Source organism: Chiloscyllium punctatum, chromosome 31 (assembly GCF_047496795.1).
Source record: "Chiloscyllium punctatum isolate Juve2018m chromosome 31, sChiPun1.3, whole genome shotgun sequence".
In the NCBI taxonomy this organism is placed as follows: Eukaryota; Metazoa; Chordata; class Chondrichthyes; order Orectolobiformes; family Hemiscylliidae; genus Chiloscyllium; species Chiloscyllium punctatum.
The window spans coordinates 62,590,234-62,604,331 of NC_092769.1; the positions used below are offsets into that span (position 1 = coordinate 62,590,234).

General features: G+C 45.4%; 1 protein-coding gene across 1 annotated transcript in view; it reads left to right on the top strand.

Moving 5' to 3' along the window:
- The window catches only part of LOC140456999 (uncharacterized), a 67,988-nt gene that overhangs the window by 7,425 nt on the left and 46,465 nt on the right, over positions 1-14,098 (top strand). The window contains exons 2-3 of the mRNA XM_072550893.1: positions 712-947; positions 4,767-4,850. The gene's annotated coding sequence lies outside the window, so the exon portion shown is untranslated. The remainder of the gene's footprint in view (positions 1-711; positions 948-4,766; positions 4,851-14,098) is intronic.

A 14,098-nucleotide genomic window follows, 5' to 3' on the forward strand; every position in this document is an offset into this window, starting at 1 on the left:
AAAATATTTCTGTGCAAACTAATAGCTCAAAGTGTTGGTGGTTCGTATGGCAGAGGTTTGGCTGACTAACAGCAGCCCGATAATTGGAATAAATGATTAGTTTTCAGGCTGGCAAACTTTAACTCATGCAGTACCACAGATCAGTGTTGGGACTTCAACTATTTGCAATCTATCTGACTGACTTGAATGAAAGAGTCTACAGTTTTGTAAACAGACTTTCTGAGCAAAATGTGAGGAGGTTAGACTGAATCTGTAAAGCAAGAAAGATATTGGGGAATCCAAAATGACAGCTTGAGCCTAATTGTGGAAAAGTGTGTGAGGAGGCAGCAGAATGCTGCATTGAAGAAGGGTCTGGGTGTCCTTGGATCACATACAGTAGTTTGTAGGTGGGGCAAGTAATCAGAAAGACAGTCAGATTGTTGCCCTTATTTGCAAGTCTCACTGTAATTCTACAAAGCACTGGTGGGAATGCCCTTGAGTACTGTGGACAGTGTTGGGAATAAACTCCAAATCTATGAGAAAAGGAGGAAGATATGAAACAGTTTGGACACTTACTGAAACATTAAGAATTTTTATGGTTATTTATTTGGAAAATGAGGTCAGATTTAATATCTGCTGTGATTTGCCTGCTACTTCCTGCAAGTAAGATGCTCCTGCCCCTCTGCTTGGCATGTTCTTTTCTTTACTTACTTTCTTTTTCTCTCCCCTTAGCCCCGGAGGCGAATCCTGGAGTAGTGGCAGTTGTGGGCAGCGAGTCCTGGAGCAGCCCGGGGCGATGAATCCCGGCTGGAGAGCAGCACAGGAAAGGCAGACCTAGAACGCATCTTTGAGCAGCTGAGTGCGTCTATGGAGTGGACTGGACGCTTGGAACAGGGGCAGTTGTTGGGCTGGGGTCTGGCACGAATGGTCAGACCACTTCCAGAGGCCCTGCATTGAGCTGCTGCAATGTAATGTTTATCTGAAATTTTTTACCTCACTGTAATGTCAATCCTTTAACAATGTCTTATTTCTAACTTATTTTTTGATATTCTGTAAAGTAATACAACTACTTATATTCCTTGTTTGTACCCAAGATGGTGCCATAAGAGGAGGAAGTGAGGACTGCAGAGGCTGGAGATCAGAGCTGAAAATGTGTTGCTGGAAAAGCGCAGCAGGTCAGGCAGCATCCAAGGAGCAGGAGAATCGACGTTTCGGGCATCAGCCCTTCTTCAGGAATGCCCGAAACGTCGATTCTCCTGTTCCTTGGATGCTGCCTGACCTGATGGTGCCATAAGAGGCACACATTGTAAAACCTTTTCACTCTCGTTCTCCAATGGCGTCCATGTGGCAATAAAGGATATTCTATTCTAAACACAGAAAGTGAAATGAATCAAGAGGGGAAAAGAAAGACAAGTGTTTTGGAAGATAGGATTTATGGAAATTAATTTCTGGAAAACATGCCTTTTGGATTTTGGGTAATCCAGAGTACTGATGGGTTTCCTGACAACTCATCTGATCAATGTTCACACTGATCTGGCTGGTCAGTAAACCTCAGAAGCTGGAAGTCTCCTTCACTTAGTCTGGCAGTTCAAGTTATTAGAAACCTGATAAAGTTTCCAAGCACCAGTTTGTCTGACCATTTCTAACCCCAGAAAAGCTGAATTGTTTCCACTTCCCAAACACTTGATCCAGCTTGACTTCAATCTGACCTGAAGATCTGCCATCTTCCGGCTGTCAACAATTCAATCTCCTTGACAGGAAGTGGACCGTGAAGATTTATGGAATTCTGTCCTTTCATTGCAGAACCTCGGGCTTTTTTTTAAAAAATGGTCTCTGCAGTGACCTTTGTGTTGTGTGACTGTGTCTTTAAGGGACTTCCTCGTCAGGTCCACACCCCCCCACCAATCCAACCTCCACTCCCGGCACCTTCCCCTGCAACTGCAAGAAATGCAAAACTTGCGCCCACACCTCCCCCCTCACTTCCCTCCAAGACCCCAAGGGATCCTTCCATATCTGTCACAAGTTCACCTGCACCTCCACACACATCATTTATTGCATCCACTGCACCCAATGTGGCCTCCTCTATATTGGGGAGACAGGCCGCCTACTTGTGGAACATTTCAGAGAACACCTCTGGGACACCCAGACCAACCACCCAACCACCCCGTGGCTGAACACTTCAACTCCCCTCCCACTCCGCCAAGGACATGCAGGTCCTTGGCCTCCTCCATCACCAGACCATGGCAACACAACGCCTGGAGGAAGAGCGCCTCATCTTCCGCCTAGGAACCCTCCAGCCACAGGGGATGAATGCGGATTTCTCCAGTTTCCTCATTTCCCCTCCCCTCACCTTTTCTCAGTCCCAACCCTCGGACTCAGCACTGTCTTCTTGACCTGTAATCTTCTTCCCGACCTCTCCGCCCCCACCCCCTCTCCGGCCTATCACCCTCACCTTAACCTCCTTCCACCTATCGCATTCCCAACGCCTGTCCCCCAAGTCCCTCCTCCCTACCTTTTATCTTAGCCTGCTTGGCACACCCTCCTCCTTCCTGAAGAAGGGCTTATGCCCGAAACGTCGATTCTCCTGCTCCTTGGATGCTGTCTGACCTGCTGTGCTTTTCCAGCAACACATTTTTCAGCTCTGATCTCCGGCATCTGCAGTCCTCACTTTCTCCCCGTTTAGAATGTTGTGTCAGGGAAGAAAAAGATGTTTAAATTTGATTCCATACAGTGTGGAAACAGGCCCTTCGGCCCAACAAGTCCACACCGACCCTCCAAAGAGAAACCCACCCAGATCCATTCCTCTCTCAATGATGCACCTAACACTACGGGCAATTTAGCACAGCCAATTCACCTGACCTGCACATCTTTGGACAGTGGGAGGAAACCCACACAGACACAGGGAGAAGGTGCAAACTCCACACAGACAGTCACCCGAGGCTGGAATTGAACCTAGGACTGTGAGGCTGCAGTGCTAACCACTGAGCCATCATGCCACCCCTATGTTGATTGTAGAGATTTGGCAGCATAGTGGCTCAGTGGTGCTAACTGCTGCCTCACAGCACCAGGGACCTGGGTTCGATTCCAGCCTCAGGTGGCTCTCTGTGCGGAGTTTGCACATTCTCCCAGTGTCTGCGTGGGTTTCCTCCGGGTGCTCCGGTTTCCTCCCACAGTCCAAAGATGTGCAGGTCAGGTGAATTGGCCATGCTAAATTGCCCATAGTGCTCAGGGATGAGTGAGTTAGGCGTATTAGTCAGGGGTAAATATAGGGTAGGGGGAATGGGTCTGACTGGTTACTCTTCGGAGGGTTGGTGTGGACTTGTTGGGCCGAAGGGCCTGTTTCCACACTGTAGGGATTCTAAAAAAAGTGATCCGAATGTGAGAATGACAGAACAATGGTGTGTCTACCGACCAGTCTTGAAAGATCAGACAGTCCAACGGGGGTGGAGGGGAGAGAGAACATGGTGACATAGAATGTAGCAAGTAAAACTGAAAGAGGGAAAACAAATGAAATTTGATTCACAATTTGAAGGTGTCATTCTCAATATTAAGCACAGAAGGCAGTAAAGTGCCGACTCTGAAGACGAGATGTTGTTCCTCCAGTTTGTGCTGTGGATCACTGGAGCACTGCAGCACGCCCAGGACAGACCAGTAGGCCTGAAAGCAGGATGCTGTGATAAAATGACTGGCAATAGGAAGGTCAGGGTCATTCTTGCACACAGACCGGAGCTGTTTTGCAAACCCAATCTACATTTGATTTCTCCAGTGCACACTGGGTGCAGCGAATACAAGACACAAGATTGGAGGAGGTACAGGTGCTTCACCTGGAAAGACAGTGTAGGCCTTTAGATGATGAAGGGGAGGAGGTGAAGGGGGAGGTGATGCACCTTGTGCGGTTACATGGGAAGGTGCCATGGGAATGGGAGTGGGGTTAGTGGTCAATGAATGGACTAGGATGTCCCAGAGGGCCGGGTCAGAGGCGGGGGGGAGAATGTTTGGTGGTAGCATTCTGCTGGATCATTCACCATGGAGTCATACAGCACGGAAACACACCCCTCAGTCAAACCATGCCAAACATAATCCCAAATAAAACAAATCCTACCTGTTTGCTCCTGGCTCATATCCTTCCTATAAACCTTTCCTATTCATATGTCCATCCAAATGTCTTTTAAACATTGTAATTGTAACCGTCTCCACCACTTCCTGAGGAAGTTCATTCCACATGCGAACCAGCCTCTGTATAAAACGTTTGCCTCTCATGTATTTTTTAAATCTCTCTCCTCACCAGTGAACGATCAAGAAAACTTTGGACCAGAATTTTTATTTGCTCGGAGTTATTGAAATGGGGAATGGTTTTTGAGAAGAGGCATGTGGAAGCTGATTCCAGAATATTTTAAAAGACAGGTGTAAAAAGTTTAACGGAATAATTTAAAGAATAAAAAGAGCTGGTGTGGTTTTGAAAGGTGTGGCAGCCTGTTCCAAATGAACTACTAACAAGCTGCAAAGGAATGGAGCTGTTTAGTTTAGTTTTCAACCATCCTCTGTTCATCACACCAGCACTTATGCATTTTATTTTTCAAGTTGCCACCAAATTTCACAACATTCAAATGACCCAATGAGATATAACAAATCCCTCTCAAATGGTTGAATGACCTTTGTGAGTTTGCAGCAAATTGAATAACATGAAACGGACGAAACAGCTCGTCCCAGAATATAACCCAGTACAGGGCCTGCGTTGTAAGGAAGACCAGTGAGCTAAAACCTCACCTCTGTTCCTCTATCCACAGATGGTTCTTTACAAGTTGAATATTTGGAGTTGTTCGATTGATAATTGAAGCATTTTCCAGGGACAGACCACTCCCGAAAATCAGGTACCGGTCTTTTCGAATCAATTTTGTTCTGCTCAACGTTACTCTGTGACGTTTCCCCCAGCCTGATATCCCAAATGCTCCCTGCTCCATGTCAATAGAAGCTGCTCCAGGTCAGGTTGGAACTCCCAGCCTCGGCATTTCATGTTCATCTATACTGTCAGAGAAGGACCGTTCCCTCCGTGACTACCTGGTCAGGTCCACGCCCCCGAACAACCTACCCTCCCCTCCTGGCACCTTCCCCTGCCACCGCAGGAATTGCAAAGTCTGCACCCACATCTCCCCCCCCCCCCCTTCACCTCTGTCCAAGGCCCCAAAGGAACCTTCCACATCCATCAAAGTTTGACCTGCATTTCCACACATGTCATTTACTGTATCCGTTGCTCCCGATGCGGTCTCCTCTACATTGGGGAAACTGGACACCTATTCGCAGCACGCTTCAGACAACACCTCCCGCACCAATCAACCCCACCGCCCCAAGGCCGAATATTTCAACTCCCCCCTCTCACTCTGCTGAGGATATACAGGTCCTGGGCCTCCTCCATCACCACTACCTTACTACCCAACACCTAGAGGAAGAATGTCTCATCCTCTGCCTCGGGACCCTCAAACTCCAGGGCATCAATGCAGACTTCACCAGTTTCCTCATTTCCCCTCCCCCCGCCTTAAATCAGTTCCCAAACCTCCAGCTCAGCACCATCCTCATGACCTGCCCCATCTGTCAATCTTCCTTCCCACTTATCCGCTCCATCCTCCCCTCCGACCTATCACCTTTACCCTCACCACCATCCACCTACTACACTCTCAGCTACCGTTTCCCTCCCCCCTCCCCCCAGTCCCACCCCCCTCTCTCATTTATCTCTCCACCCCCGAGGCCCCCAGCTTCATTCCTGATGAAGGGCTTTTGCCCGAAACGTCGATTCTCCTGCTCCTCGGATGCTGCCTGATCTGCTCCGCCTTTCCAACACCACCCTAACCTTAACCATCATGGAAGGACCACGTGCTCACTGATTACATCACCACAACCACAGAGTCGCTCTGCGCACTCATTCCCATTCCCCATTTCCAGTTGGATCTTCGCGGCTGTGCCACCCAGTTTCTCTGATGCCGGGCCTGGGAACTGGGACCAATGTCATCGTCTGCAGTAGTGGTTACTTCCTTGTGGGAGGACACCGGTGCAGTGACCGACGTTAAACGGCATTGCTTTTTGAAATATTCATTTCCCTGTTCTGTTTTTGAAATCTCAGTCTTGAACAGACTCAACGACTGTCCTCCACAGTCTCTGGGACAGCAAATTTGAAGGTTTCACCTCACTCTGAGTTCCCTCATCCCTACCCGTTATATGGCAAGTATTCCTGTTGTGGGAACTTCCCTTTTCCATGTGTCTAGTGCTGCGTTTGGCTTACACTCTGGAACCATACTTTAAATTTCCAGCACAGTACACTATGTGGTCCGTGATCGCACAGCGGTCAGTGCTCTGTGCTATGGCCCCAGCAACCTCGGTTTGGGTGTTCCTCCTCCTCACCTTACTCTCAATCACAAGAGATAAAGCAATGCAGAAAAGCAGCATCTTTTTGCATGAATATATTCTCTGGGGTGATGTTTTTGTTCCTTCAAAACCCCGTTCTCTCAGATGTCTGCAGGCGATGGTTGAGAACTCAAACCCACCTCGTGCTGGAGATTTTTCTCCCTCTCACAATCACTAACCCTCCTTCAATTCCCTCTTTCCATTTCACTGTCACTTCCCCGTGGGACTGCACTATCCCTGAAAGTGACCACGCAAGTAGATAGGGTGGTAAAAAAGGCATATGGCATGCTTGCCCTTATTGGTCGGGGCATTGAGTACACGTCAGGCTGTCATGTTGCAGCTTGAAAGATTTTGGTTAGCCACACTTAAGAGTATTGCATTCAATTCTGGTCGCCACATACCAGGAAGGATGTGGAGGTTTTGGAGAGGGTGCAGACGAAGTTTACCAGGATGCTGCCTGAATGAGAAGGTATGAGCCATAAGGAGAGGCTAGAACTCCAAATGGTTTCCATAAAGTTATGAGATTTGTGAAAAGGGATGACAGTCAGAATCTCTTTTTCCCAGAGTTCAAAGGGCATGCATTTAAGGGGGAGAAGGGAAAAATTCAAAGGAGATGTGAGAGGCAAGTCTTTTCCAGAGAGGGTGGTAGGAGTCTGGAACACACTGCCAATGGTGGTGGTGGAGGCAGATCTGACGGGGGGGGTTAAAGGACTTTTAGATAAACACAGAATATGTAACTAGAAGAAAGTGAGGACTTCAGATGTTGGAGATCAGTGTCGAAAAGCATGACACTCGAAAAGCACAGGACAGTTGACTCTCCTGCTCCTCGGATGTTGCCTGACCTGTTGCGCTTTTCCAGCTCCATATTTTTTGACATGAATATGCAAAAGGCAGGCAGAAGGGATTGCTTTAATTTGGCCGTAGGCCGAAGGACCCGTTGCTGAGCTGTATTGTTCGACGTTCTAACATTCTCTTTCACATTGAAACCGTTGTCTGTCCCATTGCTGGGTTACCGTGTCACAGTCTCATCCTCAGATCCATTTCAAAGCCAAAGTTGTGAGATCAAGCCTCACACAGAGCAGCTTTTATTGCCACGAACCCCCGATTATTGGAGCATCAGGCTCAGGAAAAAAACACATAAAACAGAAAAGGTTACTGAACAAGATACTGCAAAAAGACTTTGTTTTTTGGCAAAGAGCAGTTTCAGTGGCTTTCTGCCTCGTTTAGTGCTTTTGTGACTTCTTGCCTCATTTAGAACTTTGAAATCATCTGTTCCGTTCAAAAGTGCAAATGATTATATATTCGAAACACAGGCAGAAATTGCTGGAAAAAGCCTTTTTCATTATATATTTCACCAGAGGAGAGATGGCCCCAATACTGACTCCCAGAAACAGCACGGTGTGCTCTCCTCAAGCCTGGGAAACAATTCCTCACAGAAAATGTTACATCCCCGCTGTCACTGGGGTTTTCATTCTTCCTAGAGTTCCATTCAGTGAAACTTCACTATCTTCCTTTGGAAAGTTCATACAGACAACATGGCCCACACTGCACCCACCATCTGCAATGTTAGGCTGAAGTGCTTTAACATATGTATGTGTCTGTGTGTATGTATTGTTATGACACAGGGTAAACCCTCCTGCTCAATCTAAAACCAGCAACACAGAAAAGATTCATCCCGTGCAGGAATCTGTAAAATTTCGAGTGGCCAAGAACTATGTAAAGATTAACAACTTTATTTCTTAAAGTATAACAGAGAATAATTAACTAACCACTATTTACAATTTCTTTCGTTAATTTATCTTTTATCTTCTCTTCTATAATACCAGTTCGATAAAACTCCCAATTAAGATTTACAAAACAACACTTCTTATCTCAAAACCAGGCAGCTGTAGATTCTTGTCTTTGGATCTTCCAGTGTCTCCTTTTCTCCTTGTTAGAAATTTCTGCATCACAGGTTACTGATCGAGAAAGTACTTCTAAGAGAGATATTTTTTCGAGCAGTCTTACATGCTGGTGTGTGGCAGTTCTCCTCCCAAACGTTCAATTTTCCTTGGTTTTATACCCCCCAAAGCATCAGATTGTCATTAGCTTTTAATATTGTCAATATACTCAATTCAAACTGGATTGGAGTTTGATATTTTTTCAGGGTATAATTTAAACTGATTGGCCAAATTCGAATTTGTTTTTTGTCTCCAGGCATCGAGCTAATCAAGTTGTTTGACCAAGTGTTACATACATTGTTGCCTTATTGAGAACAGTTGGTGCTGTGTCCGGTAGTTCTGCTGCTTTTAACTTTTGTAAAGTACACCCACATCTTCATAATAGGATACATAAATAATGTTTGGAACTAATTATTCCCTAATAGTGCTTAAGATATATTGTAATTAATTATTAGCTTCATTGACTCAGATATGTTCAAACAAGTGTCTGTTAGGGTCCCCTGAATGGTAACTGGGACTTGGAATTTGATCTCAGCTTCCACATCACCAGTTTTGAACCCAGTCTGATGGTGAATTCCAATGAATTGTGAAAAGTCCCTGATATGAACAGTATGCTAGATTTCATCATTTGTGCTGAATTGCCCCTACTGAGTACTTTTTCCAAACATTCATCTGTGTGTGGTGGTCAAAAGCAAGTCCAGATTTCGTTGCAAAACAACTTGTCCTCAGGTTCTTGCAAAACAGCCTGTTCTCATATATTTTTCCACTCACCATCAATTGCACTTTGCTATGTCCAATTAACCCTTAATGATAAGTTTTGCAAGGGGAGATTAGCAACAATGTAATAATTGGGTGCCGTGAGAGCAAGAGTACTGCTGAAGCTTTAGGTGACCACTCTTAAATATGTCCCACCAATGGTGCATCGCAAGAGACCCTAAAATGTCTGCGATACCCATGGCTTTAAACTTTGGCGAATTCTAGCTGCAAGCAGTCATAGTGTACTGCTGCCAAATGAGAGCTAACTCTGTTACTGCTATGCGAGGAAAGTCAACTGGTTTTTAATTGTCAGATGCTGAGGTGGCCTGTTTAATTGGTTAGTGGTGTCATACAAAGTTGTCACCTGCCATTATTTAATTTTGTAGTTTTTATTACCTCATTGTGTCATAGATAACATAAATGTTGTCCTGTCATAAGTTGATGAATGGTTCCCCTCTCTTATCATTGAGATAGATGGTATGTATACTGGTAACACACGTGGTTTGGGCCAATTTTGTGAATAATTTTGTCATTAAATCTTGGCACTTGCAAGTACATCTGCTAAGCTGCAATGCACATGGTTCAACAGCAGAAGAATAGATGCCACATATCAAGCCTTAGTTTAGATCAGAGTGGTGCTGGAAAAGCACAGCAGGTCAGGCAGCATCCGAGGAGCAGGAAAATTGACGTTTCAGGCAAAAGCTCTTCATCAGGAATAAAGGCAGGGAGCCTGCAGGGTGGAGAGATAATTGGGTGGGGCTGGGGCTGGGGAGAAGGTAGCAAAAAGTACAATAGGTGAATGGGGGTGGGGATGAAGGTGATAGGTCAGAGGGGAGGGTGGAGAGGATAGGTGGGAAGGGAGATTGGCAGGTCGGGCAGGCTGAGCTGGAAGGTTGGAACTGGGGTAAGGTGGAGGGGAGAGGAAATGAGGAAACTTGGTGAAGTACACTGCAAAAGCCCTTCATCAGGAATGGACCATCTGACCATTGTGCACAATCATCCTCCTGGTGGGTTTCATGTCCTGATGAAAGGTTGTGACCTGAAACATCGATTCCCTTCCTCCTTCTCTGGTGCTGTTTGACCTGCCCTGCTTTTTCCAGCTCCAGTCTTTGTTCACTCTGATAACACCTAAACCCGGAGATAGTGAAAACCGCAGATGCTGAAGAGTCAATTAGCCAAATGATATAAACACAGATGTCCATAACATGTCTCTAAGCAGATGGGCAGAGTAATAAACTGGCACCATTTAGAGTCAGAGATTCATAGAGATATACCTTCCATCCAATTCATCCATGCCGACTAACCTAATCCAGTCCCATTTGCCAGCACTTAGCCCACATCCCTCTAAACCCTTCCTATTCATATACCCATTCAGATGCCTCTTAAATGCTGTAATTGGACCAGCCTCCACTACTTCCTGTGCAGCTCATTCCATACAAGCACCATGAAAAGGTTTCCCCTTATGTCCCTTTTATATCTTTCCCCTCTAACCCCCCGTCTATGCCCTCTAGTTCTGGTCTCCCCCATTCCAGGGAAAAGACCTTGTCTATTTATCCTATCCATGTCCCGCATAATTTTGTGAACCTCTATAAGGTCACCCCTCAGGCTCGGACACTCCAGGGAAAACAGCCCCAGCCTGTTCAGCTTCTCCCAAGAGCTCAAACCCTCCAACCCTGGCAACATCTTTGTAAATCTTTTCTGAACCCTTTCAGGTTTCACAACATCTTTCCGATAGGAAGGAGACCAGAATTGCACACAATATTCCAAAAGTGGCCTAACCAATGTCCTGTACATCCACAACATGACCTCCCAACTCCTGTACACAATACTCTGACCAATAAAGGGAGCATACCAAACGCCTTCTTCACTATCCTATCTGCCTGCAACTTGATTGTTAAGGAGCTATGAACCTGCACTCCAAGGTCTCTTTGTTCAGCAACACTCCCTAGGACCTTACCATTAAGTGTATAAGTCCTGCTCTGATTTGCGTTTCCAAAATGCAGCACCTTGCATTTATCTAAATTAAACTCCACCTGCCACTTCTCAGCCCATTGGCCCATCTGGTCAAGATCCTGTTGTAATCTGAGGTAACCTTCTTCACTGTCCACTACACCTCCAATTTTGGTGTCATCTGCAAACTTACTAATTATATCTCTTATATTCACATCCAAATCACTTATATAAATGATGAAAAGTGGTGGACCCAGCACTGATCCTTGTAGCACTCCACTGGTCACAGGCCTCCAGTCTGAAAAACAACCCTCCACCACCACCCTCTGTCTTCTACCTTTGAGCCAGTTCTGTATCCAAATGGCTAGTTCTCCCTGTATTCCATGAGATCTAACCTTGCCAACCAGTCTCCTATGAGGAACCTTATTGAACACCTTACTGAAGTCCAAATATCATGTCCCCTGCTCTGCCCTCTTCAATCCTCTTTGTTACTTCTTCAAAAAGCTCAATCAAGTTGGTGAGACATGATTTCCCACACACAAAGCCATGCTGATTATCCCTTATCAGTCCTTGTCTTTCCAAATACATGTACATCCTGTCCCTCAGGATTCCCTCCAACAACTTGCCCACCACTGAGGTCAGGCTCACCGGTCTATAGTTCCTTACCACTTCTCTTAAATAGTGGCACCACGTTAGCTACCCTCCAGTCTTCCTCCAGTCTACCACCAAGAGTAGGTCAAGTTTTGCACCTTCTCTAGTAGGAACATTAACAGACTGAATCAGAAAATTTTCTTGTACACACCCAACAAATTCCTCTACGTCTAAACCCTTAACACTATGGCAGTCCCAGTCTATGTTTGGAACGTTAAAATCCCCTACCATTACCACCCTATTATTCTTACAGATAACTGAAATCTCCTGACAAACTTGTTTCTCAATTTCCTGCTGATTATTAGGGGGTCTATTTGTCATTGGATACTATTTAAAATCAAACAGGCAGCTTTACATAATGTGGGATTGTAAGCAGTTTATAATGAATCAGGCATAAGCTTTTAAATTAACATATCCAATATTTAATAATCCCTTCAAAGACAACTGGTGTTCAGATAGCAGTGAACTGGTTAGTTCATACAATTGTGTCAAAGCATGTAGCTCTTAACAAATTGCAATGCATTCAATTAGATTCAGCACTAAGATCTGTCTGGATGTGATATGTTTCCCAGATGGTGCGGTTGACGAACTCCCAAACCAGGTTGGTTATAAACCAATTTGCTAACTCTCTAAGTGCTGATGGTTTGATGTATACAACAGACCACGTTCCTCTTGTCCTCACCTACTATGTCACCGGGATCCATATTCATAGGATCATTCACGGCATTTCTATTACCCACAGCAGGATGCGACCACCAGAAACGTACTCTCCTCCTGTCCCTTGTCAGTCTTCTGTGTGGACCATTTCCCCTGGGACACCCTGGTTCACTCCTAACAAAACACACAGCACCACTGCACCTTCACCTGCAATCGCAGAAGGTGTATTACCTGCCCTGTTTACTTCCTCCCTCCTCACCTCCAAGTTCCCGTATACATCTTCCAGGTGAAGCGGCACTTTATCTGCAGTTCACTCAATCTAGTTGACTCTATTCGTTGCTCATACAACGACCCCACACACCAGACCTTGTCATCACTTGGGCTGCTACCACACACAGCCCCATTGTCAGCCAGTCATAGTCCCCGTGAGCAATTACTTATTCTCCCAGGCTGATCTTTACCCAGTCGTTTGTCTGTCCAACTATGAATCTCTCTATTTGGGCTTTATCTCCACCAATTGTGCCCACTCCACCCCCAAACTTCATGTCAATATTTTCCTTACTACGATCAGATCGAAGAAGGATCACTGGATCCAAATCATCAACTCCTTATTCTCGCCACAGTTGCTGTCAAACCTGCTGAGATTTTCCAGAAATTTCTTTGTTTCTGATTTCTAGCATCATCCGCACTTCTTTTGGGTTTTTTTTCAATTATACAATCGCAATTACACAAACAGGCCCATCAGCCGATATAGTCCGTGCCACAAAGACACAACTGAAAATCTGGATGCGCGTTTTGCTACGTGGCGCCAGCGAAGCAATCGGCTGGTGTGCAATGCTTCAAGGGCAGCGTAGAGGTGTGTGAAATGCCAGCGCTGTGAGTTCAAACCTCACCTCGAGCAGCTTTTATTGAAATGGAAGAGTAGGATAAGGATAGTGTTGACCAGAATTGACATGTTGGAAAATGCCAGATTCTGCGGATTTCGAAAGACCTTACCGGGGCAAATGTCACAATTACCAGCAAATATCCTACAAATGAAGACGCATCCATGGAAAAACAACCAAATGTGATGTTTCAGCTCTGGATGTCAGTTTGCTCGCTGAGCTGGAAGGTTTGTTTTCAGTTGTTTCGTCATCATACTAAGTAACATCATCAGTGAGTCTCTGGTGAAGCACTAGTGTCATGTCCCACTTTCTATTTAAGTGTTTAGGTTTCCTTGGGTTGGTGACATCATTTCCTGTGGTGGTGTCATTTCCTGTTCTTTTCCTCACATGGTGGTAAATGGGGTCCAAATCAATGTGTTTGATGATGGAGTTCTGGTTGGAATGCCATGCTTCTAGGCATTCTCATGCATGTCTGTGTTTGGCTTGTCAACTCTTTCAGCTGTTTTAGCTCTTTCTCAAGTGGATGATTCTGCATTGGGTTACCTTGTGTTTATCTCCTCCCTGTTATTCAGTTTGCTGCAAACTCACCGAGACCATAACAATGATCAAAAAAGGAATTAGATTTATCTCAATGCACCATTTGAATGTTCCATTCAACTTTGAGTGGAACTTATTTCAGCTTAAACTAAAGTGCTGTCGAGAGGTACAGAGGCTTGAAACTGCAAACAGCCAGAATCTTGTTTGTGGATTTCTTGGCCGGGGTGCAAGAAGTTGGAAATGGACCCAAAATCCTGCTAAATATGGTCAAATCTTTCAGACATTAGATAAAAGCAGGAATTGCATCTCCGAAAGACAGTTCACTTGCTAATTATTAGGGCATAACAT